General features: G+C 40.9%; 1 protein-coding gene across 1 annotated transcript in view; it reads right to left on the bottom strand.

The window, feature by feature from the left end:
* The window catches only part of arhgef33 (Rho guanine nucleotide exchange factor (GEF) 33), a 144,728-nt gene extending 123,424 nt beyond the window's left edge, over positions 1 to 21,304 (bottom strand). The window contains exons 1-3 of the mRNA XM_077581889.1: positions 21,124 to 21,304; positions 5,528 to 5,585; positions 5,039 to 5,105 (exon numbers count right to left, since the gene is read on the bottom strand). The gene's annotated coding sequence lies outside the window, so the exon portion shown is untranslated. The remainder of the gene's footprint in view (positions 1 to 5,038; positions 5,106 to 5,527; positions 5,586 to 21,123) is intronic.
* Between the last annotated feature and the right edge of the window lie 121 nt (positions 21,305 to 21,425).

Below are 21,425 nucleotides of genomic sequence, written 5' to 3'. Positions count from 1 at the left end.
TATATTTTAGACATTTATTTTCCAAGTGCAGGGGACTTTTTGTACAGTTATATTTCCCCCTTAACGGCAAACAGTCTCCATTTTGTTCGTCGAAGGGCCGTTGAAAATAACCACACTTGATTTCCTTTACCTGCACCCATTTATTAACGTTTAAAATCGCCTTATGGTTGTTGTTTTTTTTAAAAAAGTTTTTTTAAACGGTCTCACGTTTGACTCATTCGAGAGAGGGAAACAAGTTAAATGACTTTTACTACAACCCCAAAAAAAGAGGCCGTGTTAATATTTACACTAAATCGGGATAGTAAGGTAAAAAGCGTTGGTTAAAAAAAAACATTGTGCTCACATAAGTGTTTTTAATAAAGAAATCATTGTGAAACACGATGAGGAATAAAGCTGGGATACGTCAAGGAAAAAAAGCAGAACGCTCCTCTAACATTTACTAAACATTCCTAATCATAATTTATAGTAGATAGGGGGAAAATAAAAATAAAAAACTCTATGTTGGGCCAAAAAGTTATAAATTTCTGCGTGGTATTTTGGTGATCATTGGCATAAATGTGAGAGGTTTTTTTATTAATAAAAACAAACAAAAATCAAGGCAAGACGGTGGTTGAAGATTTTAAGTATATAATAAATAATAAAAGTTATATAAATAATCGTATAAATAGTAAAAGTTATATTAAAAAAAAAAAAATATATATATATATATATATATATGTCGGGGGAATAACAGACATTGGTATAAAAACTCAGGCAGACATTCATGGTTGAAAAGTGGGGAAGTCAAATAAATAAATCGTATAAATAATAAAAGTTTATATATATGTGTATATATATGTCGGGGGAATAACAGACATTGGTATAAAAACTCCGGCAGACGTTCAAGGTTGAAAAAAAGGGATTAGTCGCCATCTCGTGGATGAGAAAGGAACTACTACTACTACCACTACTACTAAAGCAACAACACACGCGGAGTATCATGACGTCACATTATTGGCAGCCTTTGCGGTGGAGTGGAGTTTGTTCCACAAAGACATGCTGCACCCAACCTGTGGGTAAAAAAAAATCTGTAACTGACTTCTCCTTAATTATTGTTATGAATGTGATTGTTATTATGATGATGATACTTTTATTGCTTGCATAATCAGCTCTGCAACAATCACAACCTCAATCAGAATCATCTTGACAAGGAATTTGATTCTGGTAGCATGTCCCTGTAGTAAATACATTACTGTATAACAAAATTTATCATTATCATTATATATTCTATATACAATGTTATGCACATTAGTCTAATATTAGGACTCTGTTTAAAGAAAAAGGGCATCAATAGCACCACACCCACAAACTGGAGTGAGCCAGAGAGAGTAAAGAATGCAATACAAGAGAGTATTGCTAGTGGGAGAATATACGCAGCTAGGGTATTTAAAACAACAACAACAAAACGAAAGATGAGCCAAAATTCCCATCACTATGTAGACTTTTTATACGCCTTGATCTATGCTGCTGTTTTGGGTAGCAACATAATCCAAACAGACTGAATTATTTAATGCTCAAGTAGAAACAAGAGCATCAATAAACTGAGAAAATCTAATTAATTACAATTTTTTAAACTCTTACAAGGAAAGGGCAGGTGTCAAATTCGTAAGGCGTTCATTTTTTTCAATTAACTAATTCAACTAATTGAAGTAAGGCATCAATTAGTTTCAGGGGTATGTACCATATTCCTGTGGCTTACAACAGCTAATTGCGAGTGTTCTCATATCATATTTGTGCATTTGACTCTTTGTCTCGTTCAATTACTGGCTGAACACTGCATCTGTTATTGTGTCTTCCCTTGTTCACATGTGAGTGCTTAAAGGCCTTTTCACACTGCACTTAGTTTTCTTGGCATTCGCCGCTGGTAGCACACAAAGATGACAGCGACCCTGTGCAAGTTTTGCTCATATTTGGAAGTGCTAGCAAACCAGGAAGTAAACGGAGGCTTTTTTCTTAGCATTGTGAAATCACTCCGCCACTCTTTTTTTTAGATTATGGTAAAAATAATAATATTTTTCACATCTTTAATGTCTCTCTCACTGCTGCACAAACTGCATGCAGGAAGCTGAGAAATAAGATGAAAAGAGCATGTAAGAAAAATATGAGTGTCTTAGTCATCTGATAACAGAACAGTCATAAGTGTGTGTGTGTACGTGTAAAAAGAAAAGGTACAACAGAAAACACATGCCCACGCAAAATTCTAATCTAAATCATACAGTCATTATGAAATGGAATCAAATGTATTGTCATTGCACATGTCACGAGTACAGAGCAATGAAATTTACCATGAGACATAAAATACGTCTCAAAAAACACTAACCAACTGAGGGAGACGAAACGGGAAGCCTGAAGGGTTGCCAAGCGGCGCCCTGATTGCTCAGATGAAAAAGAATAGGAAGGAAGGGTCATTTTTACGTCTCATAAAACAGATCAATAAAGTTTTCTTCAATCCTTCTAAATGTGCATTTGCAGACTTGATTTTGGAAAAAGATTTACTATTAGCAAAACAATGTTGTTGGCGAGTTATCCCAAAAATATCAGCATGTATGTGGAGTGCCCCATAATTGGGTTCGCCTTGGGCCGACAAATGACTTAATACACCCGATTATTATACAATACAATGTGAGCAGTTATAACACATAATATGTGACATTATTTAGTTGCCATGGCAATGTAGTCAACAAACAACATTGGCTACACAAAAAGGAGGAAGCATTAATTTGTAAGAAATATGCTTCATATAGTCTCTTTTAACCTTGCAGTAAAAAAGGTCATACAAATTAATAAAAAATATTTAAATAAATAATGCACATTGTAAATAAATACATTTTTTAAATGAATACTTTTCAATAAAAACAATGTTTTTAAACTACCTATTAATAGTAATACAATAATATTACAGAAATGAATACTATTAAAATATACCCCAAAAAATAGTTAAATACAAACGAAACAAAATATATTTAAATAAAGAATTCATTTTTTTTTTTAAACAATCAATAATTACAAATAAATGTAAGTAACTGTAACTACTGATAAAAAAATATATTAAAAAAAATATACAACTCGATTAAACAATTAAACTTAAAATATATAAATTTAAGTTTAAAAAATAACTAAAATATCAAATATATTTTACAACAAATATTTAAAAAAATACATGTTTCAAATTATGTATATTTGATTTTTAATAAAATAATTTAAAATTACAATTTTAAATGAACTTACTAAAACACTGCATGTCTATACTAAACTCAATAACCATTAATAATGTATTTAAATAAACAATGTACAATTCACTTTTTTTTTCATTTCATTCAACTAAAAAGCAAAACGTAATTTCAACAAAACTCGTTCTCAGTATGATACAGTACAATCATCATATGAATACAGAAACGCATTAAGACTCCATTTTGTGCTTTTTCTTTTTAAATTGAGTAGTAGTTGTCATTGTGGTACCACCTCCAGCGCAGGAAGAAGCTTTCAAGTGATGTCACAAGTATTTTGTCAAGTGCGGGGGTGCTTGCTCCTCAAACAACCCGGCAACACAAGCCACTGACTCATCACCCTCCCACATGCCATCTATCTATCTATCTATCTATCTATCTATCTATCTATCTATCTATCTATCTCTCTATCTCTCTATCTCTCTATCTCTCTCTCTCTCTCTCTCTCTCTCTCTCTCTCTCTCTCTCTCTCTCTCTCTCTCCCTCCCCCTCTCTCTCTCTCCCTCTCCCTCTCTCCCTCCCTCTCCCTCTCTCTCCCTCTCTCCCTCTCCCTCTCCCTCTCTCTCCCTCTCTCCCTCTCTCCCTCTCCCTCTCCCTCTCCCTCTCCCTCCCTCTCCCTCTCCCTCTCCCTCCCTCTCTCCCTCTCCCCCTCTCCCTCTCTCTCCCTCTCTCCCCCATCTGACCATTAGCGTGGATTTTAAACATAGAAGGGCCAAAAGATGCCTTCTGAAAATTAGACTGCACTAAAAAAACTAGCCACCAGAGGGTGCTAGAACTGCAAAAATAGAAAACAACCTGACTTTTTTTAACAGATGTGCCGCTTTTAATATCATGACTTGATGATGATGATATTGTGGCAGTTTTAATATCGCGATTTCACAATATTGCCGTTACGTCGTTACATCCCTAGAAATAACATTCTAGTCCAATCTTACTTGGATGGACAACTGACAGCCTTTGCGTGTCAAGTCAAGTTTATTTTTATAACTGTTTATATAACTGTTAATCCCCAAAAAACACGCCCCTCAATTCATTTTCAAGAAAAAAAAATACATTGAAATTAAGAAAAGAAATGGCACGTGTTTAAATTGTTTCCCCAATTTTATTTCAATTTTTTCTTTGTGTTGTTGTTTTTTTCAGAAGTTGTTTACTCCCTGGTCTTCAGCGTTTTTGAAAAAATTGTTGGGGTTTACTAAAAAATATATATACACAGTACATTTTCCCAATGCATTTTATGGGGCATCAATTATGTGTGGAAGTTTCGCTATTTGTCATATATCTGGTTAAGTGTGTTTGCCCCCCGCCCAGTATCACCCCATCATTTGAGTTACTCAAGCCTGTTATATGTTATCTGGGTCATCCAGCATTGGTATCAAACATTAATTTAGCTATTTTCTGATTAAATAGGTTAATTTAATTGCATCAATTTATTTCATCACTATCAAATTCAATAAGGTAAGCAGAGTTAGCACAGATTAGCATACTGATAAGAGGAACATTTCAACAACTTCACTGAACATTTTAGCATTTTTGTTTGTGTTTTAACATCTTGGTCATGAAGTGCTGCCTCCATGAGTGAAAATGCAATCACATTATTATGGGTATTCACTACATGGTGATGGATATAGCTAAATTAGCCACCACAGGCTAATTAGGAACAGCTTGGCTTAGTGCAAGGTCGTTCATTTGCAGTCAGGATGAATTCTATAAAAGTTTACAATAATCATACAAACTGGGGGGTGGATATATTGATTGAAGAAGGTTGCAGTTACCTGAGTACAGTTTTACATTGAAGCCTATCCCAGCTGAAGCAGGTTAAACCCTGGACTGGTCGCCGGTCTATCACAAGACATGTTTAAGACAAACAAGCATTCACAGTCACACCTGTGTGACAGCGCTTCACTATACAATGATTCTTCTATGCTCTGTTTGTACGTCTTAACATCGATACTTATTTCCATTAGCCCATATATGGCGTTTCACATTATAAGTTAGCATTAAGCTATCACAGTTTCAACAAACAATTTTAAGCACACAGATACCAGAAAGAGGAGACATCGTTCTGAGAATGCACATCTACCAGTAGCTCTGCTGACATCACTGATCACATGACCTCGTCCAAAAAACACAGCTTCACCTTTTTGGGAGCATCCCTTTCGGAATAACGCAACCAAAATACAACAACCCGGCCAAACCATTTCCAGATGCCTGTCTATGATAAAGTTCGGACAAAAGTGGATTTTCGGGTGATTTTCACTCACCGTTTGCGCCACTTCATCTTCTTCTTGTTCTTCTTGAGTGGAGGTGCCTTACTTAAGCCTGAGAGAGTTTGAAAGAAAAAGAAGAGAGTGAAGGAATGTTTTAATCACTTCAAGGGAGGCGAGTCATCTTCCCACGCACACATAGCATCAACATCACACACACACACACAATGAGTGTCCCAGAGACTTGGAGGGCAGAGAGGGGGATGAGATCATGGCTACAACAGAGGAGAGAAGGGAAAGAATGGAGAGAACCTGAAGATGAGAGGAGGAAAGAATGAAGTGAATGAACAGTGCGGTTCAAGCTGAGTCATCTCCAACTTCCTCAGATGCACATCACCCCTCCCCTCGCCAACCCCCGCTTTCGACTTGTGAGGTTGTGTGTGTGTGCATGTGTCATGAGAAAAAAACGAAGATGAGAGTGTGATCCTATGGACAAGAGAGCAAACAAAACCGCTTCCTTTTTCCTAGTGATCCCAGGAGACGGGGACAAATGGAAGTTTTGGTTCACATGCCATACAGTGGAAATGCAATGCATGCTGGGAAGATGCATTTCGCAACACCAAATGGAAATCATTTCAGGGTCCTGGTCCAGGGGTGTCTAAAGTGCGGGCCAGGGGCCATTTGAATTTTTTTTTAATGCCCCGCCACATATTCTAATAATAAAATTACACACTGCCAGATCAGCATGTTACAAGAAGTAAGATACACACTTGTTATTTTTATTTTTACATTTATAAAGTTGAACATTACAAGATATCGCACTTTCTATTTTTTATTATTTTGTGATTTATTTTATTTTAAATTATAAATGAAATTCAGTGTGACAAAGAAATCAGTTTTCATTAAACACACTTAGTTTGATGTTACAAGATATACATTTTTAAATTATTTTTAAACTGTAAAAAAACAAAACTTTTTTTCTTAAAAAATTGTCCTATTGAACGTTAAGAGACATTTTTTTTAATTCAAATGTAAAAAAACAACAACATATAAATAACATTTATAATTTGATTTGTAAAAAAAAATGTATAAAAAAGAGAACATTTTTCATATGATTTCTAAATACATAATTAAAATGGAATTGTACAAAAAAAACACTATTTAATTTTTTACTTACAAGTTAGAGAAAAAAATTGTCACTCAACAATATTTATTTTTTAAAAAATGTTTGACTGAATGCTGGGAAAAAAATCAAAATGTTAAAAATGATATTTTGTATGGAAAAAACGAGTTTAGATTTGTTAGATATTTTTAATTTAGAAAAATGTTTTACATTTTGAAGTACAGGTCTCTTGGTCTCTTTTTTTTATATCACAAGAACCTGGCGTTTGAACAGGGGTGTGTAAACTTTTTTTTTTAATTCAGTCTGTAACTTTGTGACATGGTATGCCATGTTTTTTTGTTTTTTTTACGATATGTATTATTTCCATCCATCCATCCATCCATTTTCTTAACCGCTTGTCCTCACAAGGGTCACAGGGGTTGCTGGAGCCTATCCCAGCTGGCTTCGGGCAGTAGGCGGGGTACACCCTGAACTGGTTGCCAGCCAATTGCAGGGCACACAGAGACGAACAACCATACTCACAATCACACCTATGGACAATGGACATGTCTTTGGAATGTGTGAGGAAACCGGAGTACCCGGAGAAAACCCACGCAAGCACGGGGAGAACATGCAAACTCCACCCAGGAAGGCCGAAGCCCGGACTCGATCTCACGTCCTCTGCACTGGGAGGCGGACGTGCTAACCAGTCATCCACCGTGCCGCCCTATTATTTCCATGTATTGTATTTATTTCCATTGTGCGAGGTGGCTATTATCACAACAACAAAAATGTCGAGAGGAGCCGCCACATAATCAAAAGACGTAACATTAACATTCATTCATTCAGTCATGTGGCCGAGCCTGTTGTGGTAAAAGTGTTTTTTTCTTTTTTAATTTGGTCCTTGCCACTCAAAACACTCAAATAATTTTATTTTTCCCTCAAGAGATGAATAGGAATGCCATTAATCCATTCCAGCTTGCCCCAAGAATGTTTTTCATAAGAAAAATAGTACTCTGTAATATTGTAACAACAAATACGATTAATTATATACTGTAATTACATAGAATATAAGGAAATTAAACTGTTTTAGACCCTTTTTTGTTTCATTCAATTCAATTCCTTCTGGTGTGCACCTTGGCCAACTGGGGGCAGTATAATACAAACATGTCTATAGATTGGGCAGTTCAAAACTCCTTGACATTTGCAATGTTGACCTGACTGACATATTGTTTGCTTGTTTGTTTTTGCTGCTTGTTGTGAAATTAGTTTACAGCACTTGCATCAAGTGTTTGCTTGCAAACAAATACAAAAAAATTTAAATGAATAAATGTTGAAATGTCTAGAAAAGTCAGGTCATGACACCCACCCGCTGTATTTTCATCCCATCTCCAGAACGCTCTGTCTGCTTTCTGACATTTTCTGAGCAGTCTGAGAGTGTGTGAACGTCATGAGTCAGACTCAGAAGGATCTGACTCAGCTTCTCCACAGTCTAAACAATTTTAGTCTCCAGGTGACATGGAGACGGACGGGGCCTTTGTGTTTCTAATTAGACCACACACATGTCTCCCAATGTTTTACGGCATCTGTGTGAACTTATGTCATATCTGTGTGTGTATGTGCTTGTGGTCTAATGGGATGATGTGTGTGTGTGTTGTCTTGTTTTGTTACATAGTAGGGCCAACATTCTGGGATTTCACACAGTTGTGGGGCCCAGCCGTCCATGTGAGGCCATTTTGCTGGGCCTCACAAGTTGCGACCTCTTTTTGTGGGTCAAGACTTGGTTTTAGAGTTTAGGTTTGAATTGGGTTATGGTCAGTGACGTGCGGTCAGCATAGGCAAGGTAGGCACTGCCTACCCGAGGCTGAAATGAAAGTTGAAACCGTTTGGCTTTTTCTATTTATTTTAATTATTTATTTCATTTCAGAAAGCCTGCACTACCTACAGGTTTAAAAGTGACAACATTTGGTGATTTTCATACCTCAATTAAAAATGACTCATTACTTCGTCTGGCCTGCAGGCAAAAATGCTGCAAAAATTATCCTCCTGAAGGCACACTGCTACTGTGCTTTTCCCAGTCCTGTCCGCATAGCAATGTGTGTTTGCGCATGCGTAGTCAGTTTCAAAAGGAAAGATTGGCTTTGTGGATGTGCTTCGCTTCGATTAATTGGCTGTTTTACTTTACATGGTGTTTGGCATTGCTGTTGCTATTGCTAGCTTGATATTGTGAGGAATTAGGCTGTTTTACAGGGAGATATTCACTTTATAACATTCTTTCCGGGCATCCGGGCAGGTTTGGGAGGTGGAGTGCACTGCAATGTTGACCGTGGCTGGCAGATCGCACACTAGCTGCGACGGTGGCCCAGAACTTTAGCTGAGTGGCAAGTGTTGAGCTGCCGTGCCGGAGGCGATGAGTACAAACCTCGCTCGAAGTGGAAAAAAAAATATGTAAGACTTTAAAGGAGAGTAATGTTTTTTTGTTTTCTACCCATAAAGAGGAGGCATATGTTAAAATAGTTTGACTGTATGGCATTTTGTATCTGAGTATCAAGTATCTTGAGGTCCGGCTGAGTTTCCTCTTTTTTTGGAAATGAAAATATGGTCACCCTAGGATACGTTGTACACTCGCCTGCCGACACACAAATTTGTAATTGGTGTGTTCGTCTCAATTTGCGACTGCCTGCCTACCCAAACCTAGAGCTCACTGCACATCACTGGGTATGGTTGAGGTTAGGGTAAAGAGTAGGCAATCTTTTTTGATGGTTGGGGTTAGGGGAAGGGGCTAGGAAATGCATTATGTCAATGAGATGGCCCCACAAAGATAGTAAAACAAACCTGTATATATATATATATATATATATATATATATATATATATATATATATATATATATATATGTGTGTGTGTGTGTGTGTGTGTGCGTGTGCGCGCGCGTGTGTGTGTCCTGATTCTGACCATCAAGCGTGATTTTCAAAGGTGAGAAAAATATTTATCAATTCAGTGAGTCAATACATGGATTTGTTTCATATATATATCAATCACATACTGTACTATATGTGCCTTAAAGTCTGCTATCTTAATGCTAAAGCATAATGGGAAACACCATAGACCGGCTAACAAATAGCATCTATGTAGCGGTGTTATAATATTTCAAGGAATTTGATCACAAACAGTGCATCAACACATGCAGATAGAAAAAACAATACTCTCAGGCATATATTCTTTATCCTCCGCGAAGAACATTTAACGATACTGCGGCTTACTCAGTCACCTACAGTAGTTTTGAAACTTCTTTGTCTGACTGCATGAGTATGTATGTATAATACTGCCGCCCGGTGGTCAAGGTGGGCACATGACAAGGAGCTGCAATTAATTAATCTTGATACACAAATAGTTTCATTCTTTACATTCTATTCAAGTTATTACTGTGTTTCTATGAAGTACAATATTATTGAATGTGGTTTTCCTGATTTAAAATATACTACAAAAATATTTTGTTTTTTTGGTGGTACTGGAGTGAACGAGTAGATAATTGACAGTAGTGGTTTAATAGTGGTTAATAGTGATATATCGAATCACCCATAATTACACGGTTATTGAACGCCTTACTAAAGGTGGTAGTGTTTTCTCTCAGTCAGTCAGGCAGTGAAGATGACGATAATGCTTGTCTTAAATTTTCATTTCAGTATTAAAAAAAATGACAAATGAATAAAAAGATCAATAAATACCTCATAAAGGCATATGTACATTTTAATTGGGATACATTAAAATAATTTATTTTAAACAGTAATTGATTAAAAAAAAACACAAAAAAAAAACCACCGTGAGTCATCACCTTATCGTGGTGGAGGGGTTTGCGTGTCCCAATGAGCCTAGGAGCTATGTTGTCTGGGGCTTCATGCCCCTGGTAGGGTCACCCATGGCAAACAGGTCCTAGGTGAGGGACCAGACAAAGCATGGCTCAAAAGACCCCAATGATGAACACAAACTTTGGATCTTCGTTTCCCTTGCCCGGACGCGGGTCACTGGGACCCCCCTCTGGAGCCAGGCCTGGGGGTGGGGCTTGAAGGCGAGTGTCTGGTGGCCGGGCCTATACCCATGGGGCCCGGTCCTGAAAAGGCAACGTGGGTCCCCCTTCCCATGGGCTCACCACCGGTGGGAGGGGCCAAAGGGGTCGGGTGCGCAGTGAGTTGGGTGGCAGCCAAAGGCGGGGGCCTTGGCGGTCCGACCCCCGGCTACTGAAGCTAGCTCTGGGGACCTCTCTGGCAGGGAAGGAGCTCGAGCTTGGTGTGTGAGGCTGAGAAGTTCCGACTAGATATAGTCGGACTCGCCTCCACACACGGCTTGGGTTCTGGTACCAATACTCGCGAGAGGGGCTGGACTCTCTTCCACTCTGGAGTTGCCCACGGTGAGAGGCGCAGAGCAGGTGTGGGCATACTTATTGCCCCCCGGCTAGGCGCCTGTACGTTGGGGTTTACCCCGGTGAATGAGAGGGTAGCCTCCCTTCGCCTTCGGGTGGGGGGACGGGTCCTGACTGTTGTTTGTGCTTATGCACCAAACAGCAGCTCAGAGTACCCACCCTTTCTGGAGTCCTTGAAGGGTGTGCTGGAGAGCGCTCCCCCTGGGAACTCCCTCGTTCTGCTGGAGGACTTCAACCGCTCACGTGGGTAATGACAGCGAGACCTAGAGGGACGTGGTTGGGAAGAACGCCCCCCCCCTTCCCCCGATAAAAACCCGAGCGTGTTTTGTTATTGGACTTCTGTGCTCGCCACGGACTGACCATAACGAACACCATGTTCAAACACAAGAGTGTCCATATGTGCACTTGGCACCAGGACACCCTAGGCCGCAGTTCGATGATTGACTTTGTAGTCGTGTCATCGGATTTGCGGCCGTACGTGTTGGACACTCGAGTTAAGAGAGGGGCGGAGCTGTCAACTGATCACCACCTGGTGGTGTGTTGGCTCCGATGGCGGGGTAAGATGGTGGTCCGACCGGGCAGACCCAAATGTATTGTGAGGGTCTGCTGGGAACGTCTGGCAGAATCCCCTGTCAGAAAGAGTTTCAACACCCACCTCCGGCAGAACTTCTCCCTTATCCCGAGGGAGGCGGGGGACATTGAGTCAGAGTGGACTATGTTACGCGCTTCCATTGTTGAGGCGGCCAGCGGTAAGGGATGCCGTCAAACTGAAGAAGGAGTCCTATGGCCTGTAGGACTCCGGAGGCTGCTGACAGGTACCGGCTGGCCAAGCGGAATGCGGCTTCGGCGGTCACTGAGGCAAAAACACGGACATGGGAGGAGTTCGGTAAGGCCATGGAAAACGACTTCCGGACGGCTTCAAAGAAATTCTGGTCCACCATCCGGTGTCTCAGGAGAGGAAAGCTTCATTTATAGTGACTTGGAGTGCTGGAAAAATCGTCCTATTTCTCTAATAGGACGAATAGACACCATTAAGATGAAAGTTTTACCCAAAATAAACTATTTTTTCTCAATGATTCCATTTAAACCTACGGCTAACTGGTTCCAGTTGTTGGACTCAGCAGTTACAAAATTTTACTGGAATAAAAAAAAAGCAAAGATTATTCTATCTACTCTTCAGAAAAGTAAATCCAAAGGTGGTCTAGAGGCACCAAATTTTATGTACTACTATATAGCTAACCAGCTACAATATATCATTGTATGGGCACAACCCAACAGAGATACTAACTGTTGGCTGGAACTAGAACAGAAGGATTGTAATAACCTCAGACTTCTAGATTTACTCTTTATTACAACATCGATTAAGCGACATAATTGTTTTAAAAACCCAATGATTTCCGCCACCCTGGCTGCCTGGTGGAAGGCACTAGAAATTACAAAAACCCAAGTGGAGCCCTGTGGGCTTTCTCCCCTATGGCATAACCCCAACTTTCAACTTAACAACCAATCGTTTTACTTAGGTGTGTGGGAGGAATTACACATCTCCACCATCTCTTCTCAGATAATATGTTTATATCATATACATCCTTGCTCCAAAAATACAAAATAAAAAACGGAAGTTTTTTACATTATCTACAAGTTAAAAGTATGATAAAGAAACTAATTCCAACACTTCGGGGTACGCTCCAACCGCCTGTTTTAACTAAAGATATTACCAAGCTTTCTCCGACAACAACAAAAAAACTCTCAAAAATATATAAGTTACTTTCATATACTGATAAAATGTCTTCACCCATCTCGAAATGGGAGACAGACTTATCTATATTTACAGAATCTGACTTTTGGATTCAAGTTTGTGATAACGTATTTAAAATGACAAAACACACAAATTTACAACTTATCCAATATAAAATTATTCATAGAACATACATTACTCAATATATGATGAAGAAAATGGGACTCTCAGACTCCGACATTTGTCTCCAGTGTTTACAAAACACTACAGACACTTATTTTCATGCTTTATGGTTATGCACTCCGGTTATGTATTTCTGGACTAAAGTCTTAGAAAAACTTTTCGCTATCTTGGACTGTAGGATACCTTTATCTCCAAACTTGTGTTTTCTAGGTGACCTAACAACAACTGACTTACCACATAAACAATTTCAATCTACACTTGTGGCCCTTACTATCGCAAAAAAAACAATTCTTGTTAACTGGAAAAATAAACAAACTCTGAATATCAACCAATGGTCTAACCTCCTCATAAATCACATTTTAATGGAAAAAAATATCTGCCTCAAATAAAAACCAAATATCAAAATTTATAGAAACATGGTCTACGTATATACTGTAGAATATTTTAACCTAATTCTGGTTACTTAACTCTGCCTGTTAGCGAGAGCCACCACATCGTGATAACTTGCATTGATGTTTCTGTATTTGGCAATTTGTAACTAATGGTTGTGTTTTTATAGTCAGGAACCCAGTTGCTGCCAACAGGAACGAGCAGATTCACCTCCAATGGGCACTAAAGGTTAATATTTGGATTCACTGCATGCCAGGGGGTTAATTCTATAGGTGCTGTCCCCCCCTGGCTGGGCGTGGGTGGGTCTGCCCCTCTGTTGGCTGCTGGGTGGCGGCTGCGTCTTGGCCGTTCCCTGGGTCTCTTGGGGGGTGCTGCATTGCGGGGCTCTCCCTGGTGTCCAGGGCGGCGCCGCTCCGGGCACGGTCCGTCGCTCTGGGCCCGGAGACGCTGTTTTGGGCCTGTGGGCCGCTGGGGTGCCCCGTGGTTCCCTCTCCCCTCCCCCTTCCTCCCCCTTGCTGCCTCTCCCTCCCCGCCCGTCCTCCGCCTCCCTGTCCCTTCTCCCTAGTCACCCTTCCTCCTCCTCTCCCCCTCTCTCTGCGGCCCTGCCGCTACCCCTTGCCCTTCTTGTCGTCTCCTTCCCCCATCCTTTCCCCCTCCCCTGTCCACCTTCCTCCCCCTCCCCTGGGCCCGGGGCTCCATCCGTGGCCCGAGTCTCGGCGCTCCATGGGCCGGGAGGGTGGGTGGTTCGGTGTTGTGCCTGCCCCGCTCCGGTGGACCTCCTGGCACCTCAGGAGGGCCCCAGTATCTGGGGTCCCTGTGGGGTGGATGGGGGTTTGGTGGGGGGCGCTCCTGCTCCTGGGTTTGCTCTCCGGCCGGTAGCCCCTGCCCGGGGGTCGTCCTTTGGCGCTGCCGTGGCCTGGGTTGGCCCTGAGGTGTTGCGCTTGCTCTGTCCTGGCAGGGGTCGACGGCTCCCCTCTTTGGTGGAGATTTTCATGCATGCCAGATCCACCACACCAGGATCTATCGAAACTCAGACACAATCTGCTTCTTCCTCAGGTCATTGAATCGGTGGAGGCTGTTGTCTGTGGATCTCACTCTGCTTTTTCTGTCCTTTCTTCCTTTCCTCAGTCTCTCCTTTGGTCTCTTGAGGTCTCCCTGATTTGTTGGAATTTAGATGTCTCTGGGGTTGGTGAAGGATTCTGGTTGGTGGCCTGGTGGGTGGTGTCTGGTCGGTGCTGGATTTCACTTTCCTTTCTTTTCTTTGGTCCTATCTCGGGTCTCTTGACGGCCTCACGACTCTGGCTGGAAGTGTTCGGTTGAGGTGAATGGTTTGGGATTTTTTTTATAGGTTTTAGGTGGGAAAAAAAAGGGAAAGGAAAGCAGTGCGCCATTAACACTGTGTATAGTGGAGATGGGGTGCTGCTGACCTCGACTCGGGACGTTGTGAATCGGTGGGGAGAATACTTCGAAAACCTCCTCAATTCCACCGACACACCTTCCTTTGAGGAAGCAGGGTCTGGGGACTCTGAGGTGGGCTCCCCTATCTCTGGGGTCAAAGTCACTGAGATGGTTGGAAAGCTCCTCGGTGGCAGGGCCCCGGGGGTGGATGATATCCGCCCGGAGTTCCTAAGGGCTCTGGATGTTGTGGGGCTTTCATGGTTGACACGCCTCTACAACATCGCGTGGACATTGGGGACAGTGCCTCTGGATTGGCAGACCGGGGTGGTGGTCCCCCTTTTTAAGAAGGGGGACCGGAGGGTGTCTTCCAACTATAGAGGGATCACACTACTCAGACTCCCAGGTAAGGTCTATTCAGGGGTGCTGGAGAGGAGGGTCCGTCGGGAAGTCAAATCTCGGATTCAGGAGGAGCAGTGTGGTTTTCGTCCCGGGCCGTGGAACAGTGGACCAGCTTTACACCCTCAGCAGGGTCCTCGAGGGTGCGTGGGAGTTTGCCCAACCAGTCCACATGTGCTTTGTGTTTGGTCCGCATTGCCATCAGTAAGTCGAATTTGTTTTCTGTGAGGGTTGGACTCCGCCAAGGTTTCTCTTTGGCACCGATTCTGTTCATAACTTTTATGGACAGAATTTCTAGGCGTAGCCGAGGCGTTGAGGGGGTCCGGTTTGGTGGCCTCAACATTGCATCTCTGCTTTTTGCAGATGATGTGGTGCTGTTGGCTTCTTCAAGCCGTGATCTCCAACTCTCACTGGAGTGGTTCGCGGCGGAGTGTGAAGCGGTTGGGATGAAGATCAGCACCTCCAAACCCGAGACCATGGTCCTCAGTCGGAAAAGGGTGGAGTGACCTCTCCGGGTCGGGGATGAGATCCTGCCCCAAGTGGAGGAGTTCAAGTATCTTGGGGTCTTGTTCACGAGTGAGGGTAGGTTGGAGCTGGAGATAGACAGGCGGATCGGTGCAGCGTCTGCAGTGATGCGGTCTCTGTATCGGTCTGTTGTGGTAAAGAAAGAGTTGAGCCGAAAGGCAAAACTCTCTATTTACCGGTCGATCTACGTTCCTGCCCTCACCTATGGTCACGAGCTGTAGGTCGTGACCGAAAGAACAAGATCCCGGATACAAGCGGCTGAAATGAGTCTCCTCCGCAGGGTAGCCGGGCTCTCCCTTAAAGATAGGGTGAGAAGCTCGGTCATCCGGGAGGAACTCAGTGTCGAGCCGCTACTCCTCCGCGTTGAGAGGAACCAGTTGAGGTGGCTCGGGCATCTGGTTCGGATGCCTCCTGGACGCCTCCCTGGGGAGGTGTTGCGGGCATGTCCCACCGGCAGGAGGCCCCGGGGACGACCCAGGACACGCTGGAGAGACTACGTCTCTCGGCTGGCCTGGGAACGCCTTGGGATCCCGTCGTAGGAGCTGGCTGCAGTGGCTGGGGAGAGGGAAGTCTGGGCTTCCCTGCTAAAGCTGCTGCCCCCGCGAACCGATCCCGGATAAAAATTTTTAAAAAACTCGGATGATTAAAAACCTTGCTGCATAAGGAAACAAGTGCAAATCTTCAAAAATACCTAGTGACTGTGAGATACACGTGTGTGTGTGTGTGTGTGTGTGTGTGTGTGTGTGTGTGCGTGTGTGTGTGCGTGTGTGTGTGTGTGTGTGTGTGTGTGTGTGAACCAAGCCCTGACGGATTCTCACTAATCTCACATAGTCTTCGCTTTACACATCCAAACCAATCAATACATCCAGCCGACAGCATCGACCAATCTATAGCGCTTATTCCCAAGAGGGGGCAGGACTTCAAAAGTACAACTTGACAAGTGCGGTAATTCAAGACTGCACATGCGTAAAATGCGATATGGCGAAAAAATATTTTGTGTACTACTCCTAGGAGACGAAATACATGACTACAACTTTGCATTGTCCTAATCTGATTCTCAAAATAAGTTACTTTGTGGTCAATAAGTACACAACTAATTTTGATATCACTTAACTGTCATTAAAACTCCACGAGAGGGTCGAAAATGAGCTGCTTCAATTAATTAAATCATTAAATTATTTAATCGATACATATAATTCACTAGAAATTACGTAAACTGGAAAGATGAGATTCCTTTTTTTCTTTAAAGATGTATTTTCCATTTTGTACAGCAGATGGCTGCAGAGCATTCAAAGGACGTCATTTTCCTACTTTGCCACCGAGTGGCGCTTAAGGACAGCTTTTAAAGTAGTATGTTATTGCCACACACTTGATTTGCATGGTTTGTGTACTGTGGGATTTCAATAAAATAATTAGGCTGTAATGTTCAAATTTTAACCCCAATATACATATTATTACATTCATATAATGAGAATTACTCATCCTGCAAATGGGGACTTTTGGATTCAGGTGTGATCATGAAGTGGCTTGTAAACGTTAAAAAAAAAAAAAAGCTGAAAAAATTACAATTGTGTAACATATATGCATATGCAAATATTCCATATTCTAGCAAAAAAAAACACCTTGAAACTTTTGAAACGATATGTATGTGTGCTAAATGCAAATACTGACGGATCACCTTCAGCATAATGTCCTCTCCAGTGCAGCTCCCTCAATGTATGTTTGACATGCAATGACATGTTACGAGCCAAAAGTTGCCCATGCAACAAGATAGTATCATTGAAATTGTGAAATGTGATTGAATCAGCCCATAATAAGCAAGATATTTTTGCAAGAGAGTGCCTGACTTAACCAGTAAATTAGCTTGTTTGACATTGTTAATTTCACTATTTGTTTACGTTTTACTTGAAACTATGTGTACATGCAAATTCCTGCTTAAATCAGACATGGTGAGATGCCTTGAATTTTAGTAGCTTAAACACTCCCGCTCATTTGAATGAGCACACATAGCATTGTTAGTGCTAAATGCTTCATGGTAATTCAAAAGCAGCCAGAGGCAAAACCTTAGGTAGAGCTTGTAAATGTTATATAAATTTAAGAAAATGTTTTTGTTAAACTTAATCCTTATTTATGGCTTATGCTAAACGGTCCTGCGAGTGACCATCATTACAGTAGCGAATAGCCACACCTTCGTTGGTTTGAATGAGCAAAGTAGCATCATCATAAATACTATTGCTAACAGACTGAACTCAACCAGGAGAGAGATTTTAGTCATTGTTCTTGTTAAAACTATTGGTACATGCTAATTCATGCTAATGCTAGTTTGACTCATTTAAATGATGCAAATTTGTGCTTAATGCTACATGCTAATGCAGTTCAAACTTAACCATAACAGTTGTTGTTTTTTTAAAGCGAAGCATTTCTTACAAATACAAATATTTAGAATTGTTGATGAACGGGTAAATGTCAATGCTAAATACTACATGCTAATGCTAACAGTCATAACCAAACCACAGGCAAATGTTTTGATTAGTCGTACAATGTTGCTACAAAATGTTAAAGTCAGCGCTTCCTGTTGCTGCTAAACGCTACATGCTAATAATGATAGCATATGAGAAAGAGGCAAAACTATTAAAAACACTTTCAAACGCTCCTACCTAACAGTTAGAAAAACTAAAAATGCCTTATTGGGGGTGGGGGGGTTGGAAAGAAAATAATAATATTCCATTACAAAATATATACCAAGATTGGGGTCACAGTAGCAAATTCTGCCTAGCTACAGCGACCAGGAAAATGATGGTGACTGATAAGTAACTATGGTCAAATCCTTAGGTGCACACATCGGAACAACACTACGGCAGTGTTGGCGGCACACAGACATCAAGAGGAAGTCTGAGCACAACCAGGAAACTGCTGACACACACACACACACACACACACACACACACACACACACACACACACACACACACGCACACACACACACACACACACACACACACACACACACACACACACACACACACACACACACACACAGGTGTCCAAAAACAATACTTGTTTAAATAAAGGATGTCTAAATAAAGCATGCAAACACACCCAGTTATTGTCCACGTATCTATGACACACATTCACACACATCCGGTTAGGGTTTGTGTGCGTGTATTTGTGTTTAGCCACATAAATGGAGCAAAGTTGGACAAGGAATGCCCACGTGACACGCAGTGTCATTTTGAAAGTTTTACCACCTTTGCAGTCTTTTGGAGGAGGATTAGTTCAAATACAGTCGGAAATGTGAACGTCACACCAAGGTGAGATAAATAAAAAGATTTATCACTATGAGCTTCATTACGGTGATTCTTGAGTTTGAGTTTTGCTTTACACAATGCAGTCAGCTGGGACTTAAGCATGTATTCATTGTGCTTTTGAGAGGAGCTACACACACAAGCAACAATTTAGTCTTCCAGGAACTAACACAAATGTTGTTGGAATGTGGGAGGAAGCTGGAGAAAACGTTCGGGATTTGAACCCTGAACTGTGGAGCAGACGGGCTGCTCGGCTACATTGTCTGTAAAAAAAAATAAATAAAAAAAATAAAAAACATGCATTGGTACATGGATTGTTTGTTCAAGTTGTCACAGAGGCCTTCTTTTTCTTTTTCAATCCCTGTCACAATATCAGATGCACCCTTCTGCTTTGCTGAAGCGCAGGAAGCTTCTAAACTCATGCAACTTGTGGATAAAATTCGTGCTCGGCCTTGAGAGGCAGATATCATCACATTCTTTTGATGTTTCGACAGACAAAAAACTACCCTGATGGCTTTGAAAGTGAATCTTGATCAAGTTTTCAAATGCCACACTGTCCCCTATGGTTGGATAAAAGTTCAAACAAGCAAAGAAAAAAGTAACATTTGAAAACATCTTTTTAATAGACATATCGAGCTATAAAAAGTGCCTTTCAGGTCATATTATTAGACAAATGAAGAGGAACGTGGTATACAAATCAAATTCAGATTGAATACCAACTGTAGCTACATAGACTACAAATTGTGTCTTTTACTTAGGATAAATATTATTTTAATACAGGAATAAGTGACAATAATCAACGAAAGAAAATCAAAAGAAAACAGGCAATAGAAAAGAAAACAATCAATGAATATTCAAAAAGGAGTGAGAAGGAATAAAACTTATTTACTCCCACCCCTTTTCCTTAAGTGAAAAACATAACTTCCGTCCTTTTCTTACATACACACACTATATGAATTAATACATGTAAACATACACCCATAGCCTAATACATTCGTTTAACACCACATGTACAGTCCCACTTAAATCTACTACTACAGTCTATTGACACAATATAAACGTTAAAAAAAGAAGAAGAAAGAAAGCAGTCAAACTAACCAAAACAAGGAGAGAGAAAACAAACAAACCAAAAAAATTAATAATACAATTATCCCAACACTGACACCCACCCACCCACAAATATGAATGTAAAATAGTCAAACATGTGGGGGAAAGTGGTTTAAAAAAAAAAAAAAACAGGGTGGGTAAATTATGTTATTGTATTGATTTAGTTCCAAAAATAGGTTACTTAAAATATGTGTAGGCTATTCATGAATCTCATTAAGTAATTGGTTAATTTATTGAAAACATAATGGAAGTAGGGCCAAATACAAACTTTTCATAATAATTATAATTAACAAGTATAATAAAATTAACTGGGGGAAATCCAATTCAATTACAATTAATATTTATTATGAAAAGCAAAATAATATTTATTAATAATTCTTTAAAACCTCTTGTATAGAAAAGTGCAAATGTTTGCCTACCCTTTTATCATTTAAATAATATCAACTAAAAATGTGAATGTATTTTGACTGTTGTATTTTGAAGCCGCGACCCACTCAGACGGCAGTTGAGAATCGGATCAGATCTGGCCAATCAGGAGGTATCATCCTCTTGCAAAGTTGTTTTTTTTAAACGTAAATCAACTTGAAGCTTGCATAGTTGCATATACACTTTTTGTCACTAATAGTCTCTGTTGTTGTTTTTTGTACTTAAACACAGGACGCTTCCTTTTGCAACACATCTTAAACAAACTAGTAGTTCTTCTTAACTTGAATTATACACTTTCCGACAACGCCTGAATGCAGCATGTCACACAGGGCCTTCCTGGCGTTCACACTGCGTATCATGTATGCGATGCATTCACTAAACCTTCCCACTGTGTGTTTCATAATGGGGGCGCCAACGAAAAAAGAAAGACAAAATCCGGAATGTCACAAGATTCCACGCAGCACTGGCAGTGACGTCACTCCCAGCACAGGAAGAAGATCAGCTGTGCTGCCTTCAGGTTCCATCCGGAAATTTTAGAGCAATGATTTCAAAGTTTCAAACGGAGAAAAGGGGGAGAGGAATGCTGCGCTGTTTCTCACTCACACTCACACACACTTTCTTATATCACACACACGCGTTTTGAATTACTTTCAAAATTGAACTTACCCAACATCAGCAGACGTTCTGGGCCACAAACTTTATTTAGCTTTCTTTTTGAAACTCCACATCCGCACACGTACAGTATTCTCTTCCAACTTTAGCACTGAGGGATTCAAAAAAACACACACGCGCCTAAAACACTTTTTGATAATTTTGCCGTTGCAGAAATTTCCCTCAGGCAGGCGTCATTCTCATTAAGACTGCTGCAGTTTTCGCAGAGTGCAAGAATCAACTTCTGGTCACACGCCCACAACCTCCTCCACCCACTATGAATGGAAATATGCCATTCATTGGACAGTGTGCTATCA

The sequence above is a fragment of the Vanacampus margaritifer genome, chromosome 12 (assembly GCF_051991255.1).
Source record: "Vanacampus margaritifer isolate UIUO_Vmar chromosome 12, RoL_Vmar_1.0, whole genome shotgun sequence".
In the NCBI taxonomy this organism is placed as follows: domain Eukaryota; kingdom Metazoa; phylum Chordata; class Actinopteri; order Syngnathiformes; family Syngnathidae; genus Vanacampus; species Vanacampus margaritifer.
This window is presented reverse-complemented; position numbering and strand designations above follow the sequence as displayed.